Genomic DNA, 10,317 nt, shown 5'->3' on the forward strand with positions numbered 1-10,317 from the left:
GTCAGTAATCTAGTTAATCCCATTGCCTGTGAGCCTCTGACAGCCACAGCAGGGGGAGTCTTTACTCGGTCTGTAGGGGCGCAGCCAGCCTGCTGTTCGGATTTCATATTAAGCAGCATAAACAAATCCAGATCCACAACACCACAGGTCAGAGTGACCCTGCAGAAGGTGAGGACTAGCAGGGAATCCCAGCAACCAGAGAAACAAGGCAGCACGTGGCACAGGAACGGTTACATTGTTGCCGATGCAAACCGCACTGAGCGGAGAGGTCACGGGGACGCACCTCCCGGCGCTGGGCACTGACGCCTGCCCGGCCAGAGGCTCGGCCTCGCTCAGCACCAGGCAGGAGGGGAGCTGTGTCAGGACAGAATCCCCCCCATGGGCCCCCTGAAATAACAAGGTGCGTCAGGAGAGGAAGGAATTCGAGGGAAACTGGCAAACGAGCAACCAAAGGGAGCACAGAAAGTCCCGACCCTTCCTGGAGGAGTGGGGCTGATACTCTGTAGTCAGAGGTAAAACTCAGTGAGCAGGGACAGAGCCGGGACAGTGCGCAAGCGCAGCTGGGCTGACCTCCTGGTCTCCCTCAGGACACCAGGGGTGTGCTGAACCATTTTAAATGTCTATATTTCTTATTGGTCCTTTACAATAATGTGTATTAACCTACGCATTTTCTAGCAATGTTTAAATTTAAAAGCTTAAAATCATAGAAAATGTGATACTCCAAAGACAGGAAAGGAAGAAACAAATAAAGAAATATTCACAATAAGAAATACATCTCAATATAGAATGCAATATGGAACTGAGTTCAATCCATCTATTAAAAGACAAATGATTAGATTTTAGTTTTAAAATCCAGCTACATGCTACTGCTTTTAAGTGACACGTTTAAGCCCTGGCCAGTTTGGCTCAGCGGTAGAGTGTCGGCCCGCAGACCAAAGAGTCTCAGGATCGATTCCGGTCAAGGGCATGTACCTCGGTTGCAGTTCAGTCCCTGGCCCTGTCGGGGTCATGTGGGAGGCAACCAATCAATGTGTCTCTCTCACATCAATGTTTCTCTCTATCTCTCCCTCCCACTCTTTCTGAAAATAAATGGAAAAATATCCTCGGGTGAGGATTTAGAAAAAAAGAAACATGCTTAAAACTACACTGAATCTGTGAGAAAAAAAGATGTCATGCAAATAAAATAAAAGCAGAAAGTGGTAATGTCAGACAAACAAAATGTAAGGCTAACAGCATTAAATAGAATAAAGAGGATGCCTACATAACAGTATAAGAAATAATACAATTGAGAGAAATTACAAGTTTATAATCACATAACAACATAATTTGAAAATATACAAAGGAAAAAATGAAGCAGAATTATTTTTAAAAATTTTAAACTGGCCTGGTCAGTGTGGCTCAGTGGTTGAGCATCGATCCCTGCACCAAGAGGCTGCCGGTTTGATTCCTGGTCAGGGCACATGCCCAGGTTGTGGGCCCAATCCCCAGTGGGGGGCATGCAGGAGGTGCCAATCGATGTCTCTCATCGATGTTTCTATCTCTCTCTCCCTCTTCCTTCCTCTCTCTCTCTCTCTCATATCAATAGAAAAAAAATAAAAAAATTTTAACCTGTCCATTTATATTGAGATTTATAAACGCCAATTGATATGTTTCTAGTAGATAAGCAAAAAAAAGGAAGAGTATTTCAACAACAAAATAGTACACTTAATCGTATGCCTCTGTGTGTGTGTGTGTGTGTGTGTGTGTGTGTACATATACATATATAGCCCCAAATAGAAAATGCACATATAGTTTTCAAGCATACATGGTACATTTTTTTAAAAATCACTACATATCATGTCAGTAAGACAATCTCAGCAGATTACAGAGAATGGAATACTATAGACCACTTTACCTTACTGCTATATATTTTTTAAATTTGTCCTTGAAGTTAAAAAACATTAAGAAACAGGATTTTATACATACAAACATGCTCTTATATACTAAACAAAGCTAAGGAGACACAGAAGAAAACAGTTACTTGGAATCTTTCACTTTTTGAATGTAAAATTGTGTCTGTAATTTTGTAGAGAACCTCTGACCAGCTCATGTGCTAAAACGAAGTTATATTTGCAGTGTCATACCATGTGATCCGTGAGTCAGCATACGCAACCAAACTTTTATTCTTCTTTCCAACCAATTATGTGAGAGACTGAAAAACACAGTGAAAAACAAATTTTGTTAAGCTTGAGGAAATCATTATTAGGTGTTCAGGTTTTTTTAAATATATATATTTTTTATATCCTCACCCGAGGATAGTTTTCCATTTATTTTCAGACAGAGTGGGAAGGAGAGAGAGAGAGAGGAACATCAATGTGAGAGAGACACATGGATTGGCTGCCTCCCACGTGACCCAGACCAGGGCCGGGGACCATCCTGCGACCGAGGTACGTGCCCTTGACCAGAATCAGACCCGGGACTTTGTCTGAGGCCAGGGCTCCATCTGCTGAGACAGACTGGCCAGGGCCGTTCAGGTTTCTTTACACCTGAATAAATGTCATTGTTTTAAATCACTCTGTGGGTGTGCTAAGGACCATTAACAGCCATTTTCAGATCACCTCAAGGAGAAGTGAGCCCAGGGCCGGTGGGGACCCCACGCGGTTGGGACTCCGGGAGGGTCAGGGGCCAGGTGGCCTGGACTTCTGGGTAAGAGGTGGGAACTGAAAACAGAAACAAAACCGTGGTCCTCAACCTCCAGGAACAGAAACACTCCGGAGAAGTTTCAGAGACTGGCTCTGCGCCGAGCAGATGAAATCAGCTCGGAAGGGGCCGTGGAAGGCCGGCGGGGGCGCAGGGTGCTGGCCGAGGGGCTGCGGGGCAGGGCCGTGCCCCTTCCTGCAGTTCTGGGTCTGGGGCCCTGGGATACAAGGCCTGCGGGCCTCCCCCACCTCCTTGGTTCTGGAGGCATCGCCGGCCCCCAGACCACGCTGCGGCTGCCTGTGCAGAGCCCTCCTGTCCCCAGGGCTGGGGTCCAAGTGGGATTCGGGGCCCCAGCCCTCGCCCTGAGGGAGCGCTGCCCACGCCACTGTCCTGCTCCCGCCATGGATGAAATGTCACATCGAGGGGCATCTGGTTCTCGGAGCAGCTGCCCAGGGGTTGGATGACACCCCACAGAAGTCCTGGGGAGTCCGTTCCCGGTGCGCTGGACATTGACGGATGGGAAACGGGACAGAGCGGGAACAAGGCAGACGGTTCCCTGTCCCCTCCCCCTGCAGAGGGCTCTCAGACACGGTTCTTCTTCAGGTCCTGAGCCAGCGTCCTGCCCATGGCGAAGCGGTGGCCAGCATGTAACATGTCACATCACCTTCCCCATTTCCTCCTGTGGGGTTTAGGGGTTGGAAGGTGGACATTTTGTAACCTTGTGTTAATGCATTCTCGGAAGCCTGGCCTGCCCAGGTGCACTGAGTGCTTCATTTGCATGTGAATAAGGGTTTGTTATCTTTTTGCTTCAAAATCTCGTCCTGTAAAAAGCAAGAGACAAAGCTAGGGTGTAAGGTTTGCAGAAATGCCATATCAAGGAAATAATTTACATAAATCTGCTTGTAACCTGGGGGTACCAATCTGCAAATATATGGGACTGCGTCCAAAGGTCTGGAGCATTTGCTCCCTTGAAAAGCTCCCCCTCACTCCAAGCAACATGTGCTTGTAGTTTCATTGCATTGCACCAATCCTGGCAGGCCGAGAGACGACACCTCCTCCCTCGATTCTCCTCGTCCCTCACCGAGACCATCCTGCCTGCCCCTCCCACATCCAGGTGGGCACTGCCATCCTGGTCTCAGGCGGTACTTCCACAAAGTGTTTCTAGGAGTGCTCTAATGCCAGTTCTCATGGCCTAGCATGTCCCCTTGCCTCCACAAGTCCCTCTCTGTGCCCCCCACTCAGCCCTCTGCCCTGGGAGGGGACTGAACTGCACCAATAGGGCACCCACACCCTCTGCCTACCTGTTAGGTGCAGCCAACAGGCTGCCCCGGGAGCAGACTGGAGGGAGAAAGTGTTTATCCTCTTGGTGCCCTGAGGGGTTGGCAGTGGGGAAAGGCCCACCTGACCCTCCCCACCCAGTCCTCCCTCCGCAGACTGATCTGCGGCCCTGGCCTCCACTGACCACACCCAACTGGAAAGCAGAGTGAGGTGCGCAGGGGTCAGCCTGCCCGGCTGCGGGGTGAGGCTCAGAAGGCAGAGGAGGCTGGGCTGGCAGGAGGCAGGAAGGGGAATAGACAAGTATCAGGACCACTGGGAGAGCAAACTCGAGGCTAATATGATCCTCATTTTGTTAAAGCAATATAAGTACTTATGTATAAGAGAAGCCAAACTAGACATTTAAAGTAGCAATCTAAGGTTAGTGGAAGAATAATAAGTGGTTTATATTTTCTTAGTGTTTGGTATATTTTCCAAACCAAAGAATGGCCATGTATTACTTTAACTTAGAAACAAATAATTGTTCATTGGACGGTGCATTCATTTTAATTTTATTTTTTAAAGGAAATACTTTCCCTCACTGGCCCTCACATCAAGAAGTTCAGTTCCTGGCCGGTCTCAGGAGCAGCTCACCTAGAGCAAGGTCAAGGCCCGACAAGTGGCTTGGTGTTCTCACCCCGTCCTGCCAGGAGGCGGGGAAGAATCATCTAAAGTGGGTGTTCAGCTCTCATCACATTAGCAGTAGTGAGTTCGGGGCCAGTCATGGAGCGGAGCAGGCTGGTGCAGGCAGTATTCCCGGGGCAAAGCCTTGGCCCACACGGTCTGGCGTTGCCTTGGGCCGAGCAGCCGTCGGAAAAGCGGGCCCAGGCCACTAGCCAGGGAAACTCAGGCCCTGTAGGCAGAAAACTGGGGGGCCACAGGGCTATTTAAAGCTAACGGCTGGCAGAGAGCAGGGGCCTCCGGTCGGCCACCTTCTGAAATCCAGATTTGTCAGCGGCTCTACAGAGCCCGGATTGAAACCCTTTCACTTCAGTACCTGCGCTTTTTAAAAAGGTTTCCTATACTTAATGTTAACTCATGAGAGGATGAGTGAGCATGTTTTAGTAACTCATGTCTTACACTTTCTGAGGTTGAGAGGTTTCCCAGTATGTCCTATGGAAAAACATTTTGAATTTGATTGAGCAAAATGTCATTATTGGATGTTAGTTCTACCCCTTCCAGAACAATGCTAAGTACTGATTTGTTTATAGAACCACCGTTTGTGCATTAAAATTATGTACATAAAATCAGAAAGCTCGCTCACCCGTTCTGTAGAGCACGCATAGAGGGAAATGGTGTGAACGTGCGTGTATGTGAGCATACATACACATGTGCACGTGTTCTATGACCCAGAGTAAGAAAACGTCCTTAGCATCCAAAAGAATAACATTTCTCAGAACACTAATACGAAAGAGTACATGCACCCCTATGTTCACTGCAGAACTTTTTATAGTAGCCCAGATATGGAAGCAACCCAAGTGCCCATCAACAGATGAGTGGACAATGAAGCTGTGGTACATACATACAATGTCAAAGAATGAAAGAATGAAATCTTATCATCTGTGACAGCACGGATGGACCTAGGAGGTATTATGCTGAGTGAAATAAGTCAGACAGAAAAACACAAATACAATATGATTTCACTTATATGTGGAATCTAAAGAACAATATAAATGAACAAACAAAATGGAAAAAGATTCACATTTACAGAGAACAGACTGATGGTTGCCAGAGGGGAAGGAGTGGGGGACTGGATGAAAAAGGTAAAGCGAATAAGAAGTCCAAACTGGTAGTTACAAAACTGTGATGGACATGTAAAATACAACATAGAGAATACAGTCAATAGTATTGTAATAACTATGTATGGTGCCAAGTGGGTACAGAAACATCTGGAGGAACACTTCGCAAAGTAAACGATTGTCTGACCACTGCACTGCACAACTGAAAATAATACAATATTGAATATAAGCTGTAATTTAAAACTAAAATTATGCCCTGCCGGTGTGGCTCAGTGGATTGAGCATCATCCCATGGACTGAGAGGTCCTGGTTCGATTCCCAGTCAGGGCACATGCTCGGGTTGTGGGCTCGATCCCCAGTAGGGGGCGTGTAGGAGGTAGGCAATTGATGTTTCTCTCGTTCATCGATGTCTCTCTTTTTCTTTATTTTTTTATTTATTTATTTTTTATCCTCACCCGAGGACATTTTTCCAATTTTTGTACAGATAGAGTGGGAGGGAGAGAGAGAGAAACATCGACGTGAAAGGGACACATCGAGTGGCCGCCACCCGCACGACCAACCAGGGCCGCGGACAAACTGCAACCGAAGTACGTGCCCTTAGCGGGAACCGAACCCGGGTCTCTCCGGACTGCAGGCCGACACTCTAACCGCTGAGCCAAACTGGCCAGGGCGTCTCTCTCTTTCTTTAAAAAAAATCAATAAAAACATGTTAAAAAACATTTGTTTGAAAAATATAAACAAATTAAATATGCCATGAGAGAGAGAATGCTAAAATCTCACGTGTAAGAATGGACTTGTTTTTCAGAGGTTGGCACTCCACAGATACTTAGAGCAATAACCAGAGTAGTTCTACGGTGAAAACGGTTAGAGATGATCATGACTGAGAAATTCAAGGCTGTCCAAAAACCTAGCATTATCAGAATCACTAAAACTCTTTAACTGTCAAGAAAAACTCCTGCTCCCTGAAATAAACATTAAACCAATAAAAACTGGTCATCGTTTGGAACATGGCTACACAATAAAAATGTAATGTGAGCTCCATCATCTTCTAGCAGCCATGTCAGAGAAAGGAAAGGAAACAGAGGAGATTAACTTTAATAATACATTTCTTATCCAAGATGCTCAAAATATTATTTTACCACTTACTCCATATAAAAATAGCTATGATATATTTACTCTTTTATATTGTTATTGAAATACAATATATATCGACATTACTGTGCATCTTGATCTCAAGCGCCCAACAGCCACCACATCGGACAGCACAGTACTGCGATATTAGATAATATGAGAGAGCCTCAAGATCTCACACGAGGATAGAACTAAAGTGAAAAATTAAGAAATGACCATTCTCGCCCTGGCCGGTTTGGCTCAGCGGTTAGAGCATCGGCCTGTGGTCCCGAGAGACCCGTGTTCAGTTCCCGCTAAGGGCAGGTACCTCGGTTGTCCCCAGCCCTGGTTGGTCGTGTGGGTGGCAGCCACTCGATGTGTCCCTTTCACGTCGATGTTTCTCTCTCTCTCTCTCTCTCTCTCTCTCTCTCCCTCCCACTCTACCTGAACAAAAAATGGAAAAATGTCCTATGGGTGAGGATAAAAAAAAGAAGAAAGAAATTACCATTCTCTACCAAATACATATAGCATATAGTTCAAGTATATTTTACAAGTTGTCAGGAACATGCTTACTGGGTTGTGTGTTTGCATATTAAATGGAAAATCGCAGGAACGCACATCTGAGGAGCTAGTTGGCTGAATGAAAAATAGTATATTCTAGACATATGTCCAAATCAGGTTGCATTTCAGGATCACCTGCATCAGAATCACCAGGGTTTTTATTTCCTGATGGGGCCAAATTCTTGGCTTACACATGAGGATTATTTTTCCCAGAATTCCTGGCACTGGGGATTAAGAATCTATGTGTATAACTGTTCATGTAATATTTATGTATGTTAATATTTGAAACATACGGCTCTATGTATATGCTACAGAGAACCTAGTAATACCTTAGTACTCCGCAAACAAGATTGCTTCACTTTGCCAAACAAAAGTAAGTCAGAGGAGACACAATTACATACGTAAAGTGCTGTCTTGTCTGAAACATGCTATGATCTCAGAGAGGCGGGCCCAGATTCATGTATTCGGTATTTTGAATTAGTAATTCATTCTAGAGCAAATCTAAGGAAGATTAATAAATTATTAAGTCACTCTAGAGTGAATCTGAGAAGTAAAGGATACGAATAAAAAGATAGCCTGGCCCTGGCCGGTTTGGCTCAGCGGTTAGAGCGTTGGCCTGCAGTCCAGAGAGACCCGGGTTCAGTTTCCGCTAAGGGCATGTACTTCGGTTGCAGTTTGTCCCCGGCTCTGGTTGGGTCGTGCGGGTGGCGGCCACTCGATGTGTCCCTTTCATGTCGATGTTTCTCTCTCTCTCTCCAGCTCTATCTGAATAAAAAATGGGGAAAAAAAGGTCCTCAGGTGAGGATAAAAAAGAAGAAAAAAAAAAAGATCGCCTGACTGCTGTGGCTCAGTGGTTGAGTGTCGACCCTGCACCAAGAGGTCACCAGTTTGATTCCTGGTCAGGGCACGTGCCCAGGTTGTGGGCCCGATCCCCAGTGGGGGGCGTGCAGGAGGCGGCCAGCAGATGTTGTGTCTTAGCGATGTCTCTATCTCTCTCTCCCTCTCACTTCCTCTCTCTGGAAAAGGAACAAAATAAGAAAAATAAAAGCCAATTGTGTAATAAGGAATAAAAAAGAGAAGCAGGTCGTGGGAAAACACAGACAGTTCTGCACATGGGTATTACAGTCGTGTTGTCTGGACTTTTCTGGAAAGTGGGCACACAGCATCCTTGTGAGAGTTGCAAAGGGAATGCGCGAGGCGCCAGGTTGCATCAAGGCCGGGCTGCAGCCGCTCACTGTCACCACACTCTCACCTCCGTGGCCCTTCGCTCAGAATCTCGGGCTCAGACGAAGGGGACAACTGGGGACGGCGCAGACGCTGACATTTATGAACTCTCCCTGAACCCTGAGGAGCATTTGAGTGAAGAATGTGCTACCTGGGAGAGGGAAGTCATTTTAAAAATTACATTCTTGTGCCACATGTTGGTCATTTGAAATAGGCGTCTCCTTTTTGGAAAAGAAGTTGAGGAAGCACACGGGACGCTTTGCAGAGCACGGTTTCTTTCTCGGGGAGAGGCCAAGACGGCGATGATCGCTCGGAGCTGAACTGCCTGCTTGCAGGCTGCAGGGAGATACAGTGTTCTCGTTCCGCCGAGACGTTCCGAAGTCAAATAATCAGAACTCTTCTGACCGCTGCTTCTCCGAGTGCGATCTGGTCACTTGCAAAGAGGAGGAACCGGGAGGAGAAGGAGGGGCCCCGGGGCGGGTTCTGAGGACAGGGCCCGGGCGCGGCTCAGTGGCTGCCAGGGGTGCGCTGGGGCAGCAGCTCGGAGGGAGAGAGGAGTAGAGGGAGCACAGAGGTCTTTGGAGCAATGAAAATACTGCGCAAGAGTAAAACAATAAAACCGGTAGAAAATAACAGTTGAAAACCTTGAGGATCCTCTTCATGGTGAGAACACCAAAGGCATGGCTCATGAAAGAAACAGCACTCCTGTGTGTTTACGCAAATGCTTTGAAAACTTATGTTCACACACAAGCCTATATACAAACGTTTTTAGCAGCTTTTTTCATAATTGCCAAAACTTACAAGCAACTAAAATTTCCTTTAGTAGGTGCATAAATAAATCCACAAGTAAATCCTGACAATGTACTATTTTTAGTGCTAAACAAATGAGCTATTGTCCCAGCCGGTGTGGCTCAGTGCATTGAGCCTGGTCCCGTGGACTGAGAGGTCCCCCTTCGATTCCAGGTCAGGGCGCCGCCCGGGTTGTGGGCTCCATCCCCAGTAGGGGGTGTGCAGGAGGCAGCCGATTGATGTTTCTCTCACATTCATGTTTCTATCTCTCTCCATTCCTCTCTCTCTCTCAAAAACAAAATCAATAAGAACTTTTTAAAATTATATATTGCGTCATGAAAAGACATAAAGGAATATTAACTTCCTATTACTAAGCGAAAGAAGCCAATCTGAAAAAGCCATGTATTGTATGATTCCACCTCTATGATATTCTGGAAAATTATTATTATAATTATACATACAATTATTTTCTGTCTTTTTATTGGCTCATTTAAAATATCTATTAAAATGTGCAACAATGTTTTTACACTGAAAACAAGGAGGACCTTGTATCTTTATGTTGTGTATGTGTGTGCGTGTGTGAAAGAATGAGAGTGTGCGTGTGCTATCAAGAGGACCATTTTTTATTTTGACTACATAAAATTTAGAAATGCTAAACAATAAACAGTATCTTAGACCAAAAAAAAAAAGAAGAAGAAGAAGAAAAGAACTATACAGGAGGAAAGAACTTGAAAGATTTTAATCTGTGAATTTAGGGATAAACTAAGGAGACACAGAAATATTTCGGCCAGAAGACGAGCAATCCCCACAGCTCAGCCTTTGGGAGCAAGGGCACCTGCGAGCCGTCTGCTCCACAGACCGGCCGGGAAAATGCCCAGGGGCCTGCCTGCCACGGCCAGGG

The sequence above is a fragment of the Molossus molossus genome, unplaced genomic scaffold, assembly GCF_014108415.1.
Source record: "Molossus molossus isolate mMolMol1 unplaced genomic scaffold, mMolMol1.p scaffold_m16_p_3, whole genome shotgun sequence".
NCBI lineage: Eukaryota > Metazoa > Chordata > Mammalia > Chiroptera > Molossidae > Molossus > Molossus molossus.